Here is a 12,623-nt window from a genome sequence, read left to right as displayed (position 1 = left end):
TTTGGACTAGCTGACGGCTGTTACACTAACCTGAACTCTGCCAACTTCATTTTCTTTGGGTTTAATACAATCCAATTATCATGTAAAGCCTGAAGCTCACCAACCTGAAACACTGTGTATCTAAATCAGAAAGACAGAGCCTGTATATGTGTGCCTGTGTATGTGTGTGTGTGTAAAAGAGAGAGACAGAGAGGGAAAAAAACACTGCCTAAGACATTAACTTCTCGAATCCATTTGTGTGGGTGGCAGAATGAAGAAGAAACTCCACAAAGTTTAGCGAAGAAGGGGAGATTAAGTGGATTTCTTCCGCCTTGATGCGTCAAAGCGACAGCCGCATCTACAGCTCTGTACACTTTGCACCACGGGCTAAATAACACACAGCACTGCTTCCAAAAGTCACCTCATTAGCAAAAACCCTCTGATGCAACTGCCTTTACTTTTGTGTGCTCTTTATACATAAATATTAGCTGAAGCTCTTATTCCAAATCTACAGAGCATTCCTGATGGTTGTTTAGAGATTGGGCTGGGTGATGGTTCAGCAGATAGCATAGATTTTTACCAACCACCTAGTGGACGTTTATTGATTTGTAAACGCAATTAAGATACGGTTTGCTACTTTTCCCCAAATACTACGTTCGCTTGTGATTAGACTGCTGAAAATAAATAAATATATTGAATTAAAGAAAATATCTCCAAGGAAAAACCCTTATGGTAAAATGACCTTACAGCATGAAAGAAATGAATTAATTAACCTTTTAGCTATAGCTGAACAAACACCATTTTACATTGGGTATAAATATTAATATAGTTATTGAAGACTTGATCGAACCTATTATCTTTTAATAACTTGACAACACTTTGAGATTTGAGCAATGCATTAATTCACGAGGTATTATTGGTATTATAATATAAATGATTACATTTCACGCGAATTATAAAATCATATATTGGATCAATGCCTGGCCTTTTTACAATGTTCATCGTCCAATTTTGATTCTAGTCTCTTCCCACTGTAGCTTGTTCTTGGATGACCAGTGTGGAACTTGATGCTGGCGTTCTGTCTTAATACGTATTTAAAAGCTTCTGTTTTAATTTTTCAGAAGCTTTTCTGCTCAGCATGGACATAAAGTGTGCTTTTTTGACTTTCTCTCAGCTTCACCCCAGTCAGGCCAGTTAATCGCATCATCATCATCATCATCATCAGCAGCAGCAGCTTATTTTACGGTTTTAAAATAGATATGTAAGGATCCCTAGCCAAAGTTGATCTTTATGAAGTCTGAATTGAGCTGGTCCAACAATTCGAGGATTGGTCACATCCACTACTGAAATCCACAGTTGAACTGCCCAGACGACAGCACTGTTTGCGTCACTTAAATGGTGCCTGTAGAAGAAGACCAATATCACAACCAAAATTAAAGTCCTCCTCTACCATGCACTGATCTGGCTGATCCTTCTGTATGGATTGAAAACATGGGCTCTGCTAAAACCGTCATGAACAAGCTTGAGGTGTTTCAAATGAAATGCCTGTGACAGATCCTGTGTGTCTCTTTACAAGACTGCATTAAAGCAAGACAATTCAAATGTAGTGCGACCATCAGCCATCAGTTGAAGAACAAATCCAAAAACATAGACTATAATGGTTTGGCCACAGAACAGTTTGGTTCTGGTCTGCAGAACGAACACCAATTTGGCAGGCATACGAATTCATGTGCAAAGAGCTGAACCACTTAAGGGTCCAACAAACAGCCCCAAAGAAACCATGGCTCAAAAAGTGGAACCAGTGACTAACCACTGATGAGGCACTGAAGTGCAGGGCCAGAACAGAAACTGGCACGAGTGGAAGCATATCATTAATGATGTTCAGAATCCAATGGCACTCATACAGTACGGTATGGGCTATAACCTGCTCTACCAACTGACCGATAGGGACCTAAGAGGAGAAGAGATCTAGAACTGTTGCTCACAGGATTCTTTTTGTATGTTTGTTTTTTGCATCATTATTTGTGAACTGTAGCAACTGTTCTGCACGAATATCAGTGGAGATCAGCAGTTTATAAAAAACTTCAGTCAGCACATCTGGCTCTTGATTGTATGCATTATGCTACGGTCACTAGATAATTGCTTGAATGAGCAAATCTACCCCGTGTATATTAACAGACTTAAAGTTATATGTTAAATACCAAATTGTAAAGTTAAATAAGGAAAATAAAATATTTAAAAATCAATGAATATTCTTGTTTCTGAAAGCAGTTATGTTTAAATTGAGAAGAGTGCATCCAGACAGCTTGATTGGGCATTTACCAACAAAGATTTGTGAATCTTCCAACACACAGGTAGTTAAAGCAAAACACAGTATTCTAATATTAAGACAGGCAGTCTAAGAGTCACTCAGAACAGGAGATTGGATACTCTCATTTTCTGTTTTTTTTTTCTAAATCCCGCAGAGTACCTCCTAAACAGGAAATAATGCGTTCTTACCAGGCAGATAATATGTCATTCTGCGAGCTGAAAACCTCCCACTCGCTCTCTGTAAACATGGTCGCTATTCACCGTGTAGATTGGAGCCGAAGAGGTTTTAATGGCCCCTTTTGTGTGAGGCCGCACAGCAAGTTTGCCTTCCTTAGACACCATTCACAAGCCCAGTGTGAAAAAAATAAAATGATGTAAACAGTGGCTTTTGAATTTGTAAAAAAAAAAATGCATAATTTTTTTTTCTGTGTGTGTGTGTCTTCCACATAAGCGAGAGAAATCGATGAATACATAATAGCTCAGCCAAGGGACCATTTGCATTCTTTTGGAAAAACTCTTAAGACCATGCAAAAAAAAAAAAAAAAATTATGTTAACCCACACGTTTAAAAAGAGATTAATTAAACCCGGGTTGGTTACAAATGTAATAATTGAGAAAAAGCCTTACAATGTTAATTTTTATTTATTAATTTTTTTTAAACATCAGAAAATCCAAGTTATCTTTAAACATGCTTACCCGAATAAAAACTGATAAAAAAAACATACATTTTTATAAGAGGGAAAATACATGTACATGATAAGCAAGTACATGTTTTTGAAAATGTGATTTTGGTTATCTTAGGTGTTGCACGTCATTGTTGTTATTATCTGTTTATTGTCAATAACTGGATTTCATCTGTAAAGAGAAATCTTGCCTAAATACATTGGCAGTTGGTGATGCATGTTAAGTAATTACAGTACATGTTGTACAAGTTATGTCTATATATATATATATATATATATATATATATATATATATATATATATATATATATATAATATCTGAACATGTGGCCAAGATACTGCTGAGCATACAGTATACTGTATTGTAATATATTTTCATGTTAACATTTGTTTCATATCCAAGCAACTGTGCATCCCATCCATGTACTGTAGGTTAATAAGAAGAACACTGAACTGGTCTTGGTTTAAGGCATGTAAAAGAAAAAAAAATTCTCAGGGTGGTAGAAAGCGAATATTGTGACTAACAACATTATTTAGCTGAAAAATGAATAAAACTAAACCTTTCAGTTAATAGCTAGGAAACATTATAACGTATATACACATGGGTGTAAACAAGTGATTTTACTAATTATGTATTGTTAAATGTTTATAATCGATAAATAATTTATAAATTATAATAATTATAATTTGATTCATTATTTACACACAATTAAATAGAACCTTAGATTAGAAAATCATAACAGTATTTATGATTCCAGAATAACGGTTACATGTAAGGGGGTCTGGGAAAAGTTTCTGGATATTGCTGTAAGGGCAAATTCTGGAAAACTGCAAATGTATTATTTATTATTATTATTATTATTATTAACCAAAATTACATGGGATCCCTTAATTTAGCTTATAAGTTTATCGCTTACTACTTTTGGAGATAACTATGATTAAACTTGATTGAAATAAATGGAAATAAGAACCTTAAAAAAAGACATTTCACCTTAAACACCTTAAACCTTAAAAAAAAGACATTTCATTCAGCATTCATCTCAATATTATCTAGACGCATTTTTCTCACACATACACACTTCCAAAAATTTTCTTAAAAAAAATTCTTTCATTTTCGTTAAGCTGCTTTGAGACAATGACCATTGTTAAAAGCGCTATATAAATAAAATTGAATTGAATTAAATACTTTTTAGAAGTACTGTAAATATGGTAGAAACTGTTCACTGTAAAAGTAACTTTTTTGCACTTAATTCCATTATAGTTGCATTATAGTTCCATTTTTTATTGGAGTTTATTTTCAACCTTTATTTACTTATTTATTGTTCCTTTTATTTTTGATCATCATCCTGTATTAAGGTTCACGGGGGGCCTGGAGCCTATCCCATGAGGCACGAGGCAGGGTACACCCTGGACAGGGTGCCAATCCATCACAGGGCACAGACATACACTTACTCATTCACATATTATGGGCAATTTGGAATGTGGGAGGAAACACAAGAAGCACGGGAAGAACATGCAAACTCCATGCACACAGAGACGGGAATCGAGCCGCAAGGCGACAGTGCTAACCACTACACCGCGTGCTGCCATCACTGTTACAGAGTTAAGAAAAATATTCAATTTAATCCTGGAAGACAATTAAAAACCAGGATGTGCATATTTGAAATTATTGAATTTTGAGGGGTAAAAAAAAAAAAGCATGATTGAATCATGATGAAGTGCTTCACTTTAGACGGCAAACGTTTTAGTTGGTAGCAGAAATACCTAAGACAACAGAGACAGACGAGCACCCCCAGCGTTTTTATTAGCAATCTTCGCTTAATGCTTTAAAATTCTATTTAAAAAATGGAACCTATTCTCAATTGGATGTACGAAATAGTACGAGCAAAAATATTTTCTCAAACTGCCTGTTCTGAGGGTGAGGGTGCAATGGTACTGTATAGCAGGAATTGTGTTTTAGTTAATAAAAGTCCACTTTTTGTGGTTACCAGCTGTTCCATAATGGAGGCTTACGAAACTGTTCATCAAATGACTAAAGTCCTTTGAACATTCCTCAACTTGTATTAAGCTAGTTTATCTCATCTGGCTATGCGGACACATGTCATTATTATAACAGTGGAAACTTAGTCCATGTTTATGAATGATACTACCCAGAGGAACCATATAGAGAAGAAAGCTTCTTCTACTTTGTATTTTGGCTGTTCCCCCTTTAGGGGTCGCCACAGCGAAAGTTTGCATGTTCTCCCTCTGCTTTGTTCCCTCCGGGCGCTCCGATTTCCTCTCACAGTCCAAAGACATGCAGATTAAGCTAATTTGCGTTCCCCACTTTTTAATAGTGGGTGAAATGTGTGTGTGTGTATGTGTAGCTAGCTAATAAACCTTGCAAATTGCTAAAATCTATACAGCACTTGGCTAGCTAGCTAACATTATGTTTAGCGTTGATAATCGAGGTGATGTTCAGTTCAGCATAGCTCATTTAGTAACAGTTCGAAATGTTCACATACAGAGCACTAGTTATATGAAGGAGCCTTTGGCCTTTCTTTTCATAAATAAGCAATTTTAAAGTTATAATATCATGATAACACTGGTTTTAATGACAAAAAACATTTAGCGACAATACCTGTGTCCTTGGTATTCAGTGGAGCCGATTTATTTGTGTGTTGGAAACACTTTGGCATTTTGTCAGCATTAACATTCTATCAGCAAGTCTGCGTCTCCATAGTTGAGTTTTGAGGGATCAGCACTCTTATGCGAACTACACTGATCTAAAGAGTTTGAGCCCATTAAGAGAAGTGATCCTCATTTAGATTCTATGTGTTGCTTTGATGAGCTAGCTCTTTCCCATGTACTATCAGATACAATTCCACATCATGTCCACATCAGTCCTATAGTCTTGGGGCTTTTCTGAATAATGGAGCAGAATCTCTGTTCATCAGGATATTTAAAATGGTCTTCTCTTTGATTTGAGATTAGAAGCTGTCAGACTAGATGAACCTCACTCTTCTGGGAAAACTTAGCGTAGTGTTTAGCCCACCCTCGCTGTGCTAGCACCTGTCAGGCCTCTGGGCTGTGAAGACACTTTATCTCCCACAGCCAAGTTGGAAATTTAATTAAAAGTCCTGGCTTTGTAGTGCAGTGCTGTGTGTGCATGTGTGCGTGTGTGTGTGTGTGTGTGTGTTCGTGCGTGCGTGCGTGCGTGTGTGTGTGTGTGAGTTCTAATTATCTGGCCATGTTTTGGTGATAAAACCTTGGTCTGATGTTGCATTAAAAGCCATCAACAGATGGATACATTTGATGCATTTAGCTGAAGGTTAGATAAGTGACCTGCAAGGACTATGCACAAGTAAACAAGTAATGACAAGAGAGAGATCAGAAATACATTGCCACACTAATTAATTTATCACACTGCATTTAATAAAAATAAAAACAATTAATAGATTACATTGCATTACAGTAAAATTATTGGACAAATTTTTGACTGGTACTATATACCACAAAACAAAAACTGCAACACATAATATAATGCTGGCTTTACAGAATACAATTTAAGGCCTAAATTGTCTTAAAAAAAAAAAAAAAAGGAAAAAAAGAAAGAAATTAAAATTGGTGGCCAAATCAATGGCAATGTTGTTTGCAAACATTGTCAAACTAGAATGCAGAGGAGCTTCATGCTATAAGCTGACAAAAGAAAAATACACTTTGTTACACTAGCTATTATAAAATGATTCTATAGGTTCATGTGCAATGTATGTAATAATATTAAAAAAGATCTCAGCTCAGCTTGGTGAATCCAGCAGTCAGTGAGTATAGTGATTTAGATTTATTTTTTAAGTAAACAGAACTATGAGTTTTTAAGTTTGTTGTACTCATTCATATTAATCGTTCTTTACTTGCATTATTGAGTAGCCTATGTCATACTATTTAATAGCAATTATAATTTTTTTTTAGTTATTGGTCTTTCGGCTGCTCCCGGCAATGGGTCAATCTGGTCCGCACACATTGGCACAGGTTTAACGCCAGATGCCCTTCCTGACACAACCCTTTCATTTTATCTGGGCTTAGGACAGGCACTTCATCCAGTTGTTGGGAATCGAACCTGGGACCTTCGCATGGCAGGCGAAACACCTACCACTGGGACACCAGTGCCCTATTGCCCTGATCACATCAGACACAAAATCGCTAGTCTGAAAGATTTTAAGTTGGTGGAACTTTAAGGTGACAGTTACTGTTACTTAAGTACTTACAGATACTTAAAATATCTAATTTGTTCAGCTAACCTGAAAAGTGTCATTTCTACAAACTCACAAATACCAAAAACTTCTAAATACCCATCAAGGTCTATTAATTTGTACTAACTGCAATTATTTAAGTTAACAGTACTTAATATGTTTAATTACTTTAAGCATTAGGGTTTACAGTGTAGGCTTTTCCTAATAATTGGTTTATTGTGTTCTATCTGATGTTTTATCATGGTTGGTATAGCTCTTGTTGACTTCATTGTCTTAATGTAGGGTTAGCATTTGCAGGTGAGTATAAGGAGATCCTTATAGTATATGGAGAAATAAGTTATTTTTGATCCTCTCTTTGGCCAAGGCAGAGGCTGTAGTAAGACTCAATTCAATTGTCTCCTGCAGACTGAGGACCTGGGCCGTCAGGTCCTCATGATTCCCAGTTGGCTGTGTATCCTAGCCAACATAGGGCTATGCCTGTATCTCTAGGTGCTTGTAAGCCTCAGCATTTAGTTCTGTCTGCTTTGGGACTATTTCAGGGCTCCCTCCAAAGACACTTGATTGGTGACTGGCTTTTAAGATCCCATTTCCTTCGGCAGTAAAATCCCCGCCTTGACAATGCCCTTTGCCATACCCTGCTTTGACAATGCCATCTGAACTGTCCATTCCACCATGGTCCTATGAACTCCTGTCCCTAGCTCTTACCACATATCTTCATTTTCTACTTCTGTTATTATTCCTGTGAAAGAAATTGTTTAAAGAGATCTGAAGCAGGGCCCTTGATTATTCATTAAAGCTCCATGCAGAGTGGAACCACTCATCACAGTGAGTCCATTATTTTACTATCTTTAACCTTATGAAGATGACCAACCTTGGTGTTAAAAATAGCATGGTGGACCAGTGTGTAGATTTGCTGCAGGGTTCTTGGATTTTCTCTGAGACAAATTATGGTCTGTGTAAAAGTTTCCTTAAACTAATGTTTATAATGGTGTGAGTGTTGCAATGTATGTTGCAGTGGACTGGTGACACATCTGAGAAGCATTTCTGACTTACAGCCAGTGTTATTGGGATAGGCTCTGGATCAACCAGGACCCTGAGCACATGGTGTCGTAGAGAAGGTCTGTGCTATTCAATGACGGCATGTGTTCAAATGAGTGACTCGCTGTTTTTTAGACGTTGCTATTTATACTGTTATTTATTCAAAATCAATTCAAAAGCATTTTAACCATAAGCAGCAGATACACATCTACAAAATGAGACCCATATAAGACCAATAGACCAATAAGAAGTCCTTGAGTTATTCAGTCATTGAAAAAAACTCTTATTCAATGGCTCTGACAACACCATAAAATCCGTCACCTTTGTATTGAAAAACATATATGGACCATTGTCAATCACAATAACAGTAGCACTCAGCATAGAGTGCCACTCTATATACAGATCAGCAATGTTTGTAGGGATGTAAATAAAAGCTAAGAAAAAAGTGTCAGTACAGTCCTTTCTTATTAGATTTATTGAAAAGATATTTCCAAACAAAAAAAAATCCTTTCAAGCACATTTTGACTGTGTTTTTAGGTCTTCTTTAAAGCGAAATGTATTAACTACTATATTTATATATTACAAAAAGTAAAAATTATGCAACATTGACCAACAATGGCTTAGACACAAGATATACTTCAGATCAAAGATCCAGCAAGCTGAAAAGACAGCATAGAGTGAAACAAATGGGTCATATCAGAGACCAGAAAACCATGAAGGCAATTGCAGAACTAAAGAAAACACATTCATGAGAACTTGACTCAGCTTCCTCATTCCTTTCCCGTTAAATTGTGTAAAATTTGTTTTTCCTTTTCAAATGGCCAGATATTGTTAATTTAATCGAATGCATCAGTATACCAGCCTGCACACTATACTCATCAAAAAAGGTACAAGAACAGACTATTCTTCGTTTTGTGGCCTTTAAACCATGTACTCTAGAGGGGATCAAAGGAATGGACCATAGGCTTAATGAGGACATGTTACTAGTATCTCCCTCACAGGAAGTGCATAGAGTGACCAATGAGATCATTAAGGTAATGTATAACCCATCAGTCCAGCACAAACCAGTTCCCTTTGTAATTTGAAAGCTTGTTTATATATATATTTTTTTTTTCTGCTTTTTTTTTTTTGCTTTTCATTTGTCCCCCATGCCACATGGTGAAATGTGAAAATGTGATGAGAAATATTTGTTTGCTATGCAGGGCAATGAATAGTTCAAGTAGCCTTGCAATAAAATTACCTCATTGTTCACTGTTCAGTTTTATGGAAATGTCAAATATACAGTAGGGAAATGCCTTGGGCCAATGTTTTAGACATAGTCTTTGCATCAATTTTGTGGGTGCAATAGCTTTAATCCAACGTGTACTGCCTCCTGACTACATGAATAAAATGCGGGTGGTGATATCATTCATCAAATCATACATCAACAGTAATGAATATGTGTTTGTTTAACATCTCTTTCCAAAAACATGGTCAATATTTAGTAAAGACCTATTTTCTATTATAACAGCTACCAACCTTCTGAGAAGGCTTTTTGCAGGATTTTGAAATGCAGTTATGGAAATACTGTAGGTACTGTACAGTATGGATGGCTTTACTTCCCAGGGAGCCCTCATGTCCTGTTTTCCTTCTGGTTCTCCCTTTTAGTTATATTGTCATAGTTATTCCTGCCAGAGTCTCTGATTACACCCTGCACTTAATATACACTAAGCTTATACATGTGACTGTGACCATACCTAACTGTTATCTCTCGCTCTCTCTCTCTCTGTCAAGCTAGGCTGCCAGACATGTCATTCCTAGTCTGCCAGTGATCCACACCCCCTCTCCCTTCCGGACCTGTCTGATTTATCCTGGTGCCCCGCTTCTGGTTGGAGATCCTTTTGCAGGGAGGCTCGTATGGTCTGCTTGGGATGCATGTGGTGACTGGGAACGATTCCACTTGGCCATGAAGATGGTCTTGGACTCGGCAGATGCAGACAGCTGGTCTTTGATGGCTTGTGACTGAAGTTACTCAATAGTTCAGGACTGAGATTTTTGCAAACTGTTTTGTACCTGAGCCTTTAATAATGAAAGTGGACTCCATTGTAACTTTAACACCTCTCCTGTTATATTGAACATGAAGTAGCCTAACACTCTATATGACTGCTGCTCAATCCGTTATTACTCAAATGACATGGATGGCTTCCCTGTTGACTCTGGTTCATCTTATGTTCATTTCTTTGTGCAAATGATTTATGAATAAGTGTTTTTAATGGGTATTCAAGTCCTAAAATTGCCAAGGTGACACTTTTTAGTGGAAGAGCCCCAATTAACACAATCTACAGGGGCACTCTATCATGGCTCACCCATGCCGATAAACAACCACGGTGGATTTCACTGCATATCACGCACAAAAGACAAACTAAAAGTGATATAAATGACTTGCCACTTGCTATTGTGAATGTAGGGTTATAGGTGGCATCCCCTACATTGTATGAAAGCTGTATGCATATACATATAAGTCCTTCTCAGGTTCATCTCTTGTTAGCCTTCTTTGATGCATGCATAAGACACTCCACCATGGAAACTTACAGTCATTAAATGTCTAATCCCACTTCTCTTTGTTGCCAACATTGCCTTGAAAAACAGAAATGTCGTTAAGACAGTTGTTCAGCTTTGGCAGTAGAATCTTCCATTGCACATCCCTGGGAGACAGAATTAGGAGACTTAGTGTGGTTTTTCATTTTACAGTACACCTGAAAAGACAATCGAATATTTGTGGTAGCATTGCAAAGTCCTTTACATGTAACATTTTATATTACATTAAGTTTTACACTCCACATGCTTTCCTGGACTGAAATGTTTTTTTCTCTTTTACATATAACTATAACACAAGTAAAGTTATTTTGGAGTCTGGTTAGCAGATCATTGATGTAAAACACACCTGCGCATTGAATATCTAAAATAAAATGCCATGTATTCATTTCATTCACATTACATTTAACGAATAACAAATAAAACATAAAAGTAATAAACATCATCATGAAAACTATCTCTAATTTTATGCATGGCTTTTTTCATAGCCTACAGACTGAAAGTCTTTTCAGAAATCCTGCTCCTCCATCAGTCATTCCATGTTTAATAATAGGCTTTATTTGATCAGAAAACAGGCAACCAAATATTATCTCATTTGAAATGGTCTTAACCTGATTTAATATTATCCCAGGCTTATTACACTGTGGCTTATCTCAGGAGCCCCATTTTAGAGATTTGGGAAGAGCTTCGTGCCTCTAGAGAGTGAGAAAAGGCTTGAGGAGTGTTTTGTTATAAATAGAATAAAAAAAAGGAAAGGTCCATCTAAATTGAATGCATTTAGACTAGAATTTAGAAACAATGGTAATACAAAGGGCGAGACCTTTCGTCTGCCAATTGTTGTCCAGTTTAAATGTTTAGGGTTGAATTTAAAAAGAGACTGGGTAATTTGCCAGATGATTAGGAACCCAAAGACACAAAAGTAACCCTGAAAGAGCTAGAGAGAACCATAAATGAGATAGGAGAAGTTGTTCACAAGATGACCATAGCATGAATGCTAGAAGAATATAAAAAAATCAATATAAAATTCCTGTTTTGGAAAAGATGTTTGGTCTGTTTGGTAAGAATCTAACACTGACTACATCTACAATAAAGCCTGGTGGTGGTAGCATCCTGTTGTGATTATGCTATTTGTAAGCAGCATCTGCTTCACTGCTGAAATTGGCCAGGGTTCCTGAAAAGTTGGATTAAGTCAAATATAAGACAAGCTTAAACAAAACTTGTTCTGTGCAACAAGATTAAGGTAGATCTCAGTCCAATGGAGAATCTGGGCCAAGACTTAAAACCTGTTTTTCATTATCTGCCTACAATCTGATAGAGCTTGAGCCATGCTCCCAAGATCAATGGACAAAATATCAGAATCCAGTTATTTGAAGCTGATAAAAACATATCCCATTAGACTTGCAGGTGTAATTTCAGCCAAGCATGATTCTACCTTGAACATGTCTGCGAACGGTTTTTAAGTATTTGATTAAATAAACATAAGTATCACAATAAAAGAAGATTTCACATCTTTAAATGTTTTATTGTAATTCAAGTTGAGAAAAATCCAAATCAAGTTCATGTGAATTTTTCAACAAAAAAAAAAAGTGGTATAGTTCAGGGAGGGTGAATACTGTACTTATGCAAGCCACAGTATTAAGCCAGTCAGTACATCTTTTCTTACTGGTACTTGTGCAGTATTATTAGCCACCTGAATGTGCTGGGTGAAGAAATAGACAGGGAAACAAGCCCATACTTTCCATCTTAAGAACACTTTTAGTTACACTTTCTCCGACTCTTTCTATAGACGACTGAGGTATTATCAAGATTCA

The sequence above is a fragment of the Clarias gariepinus genome, chromosome 6 (assembly GCF_024256425.1).
Source record: "Clarias gariepinus isolate MV-2021 ecotype Netherlands chromosome 6, CGAR_prim_01v2, whole genome shotgun sequence".
Lineage (NCBI taxonomy): Eukaryota > Metazoa > Chordata > Actinopteri > Siluriformes > Clariidae > Clarias > Clarias gariepinus.
This window is presented reverse-complemented; position numbering follows the sequence as displayed.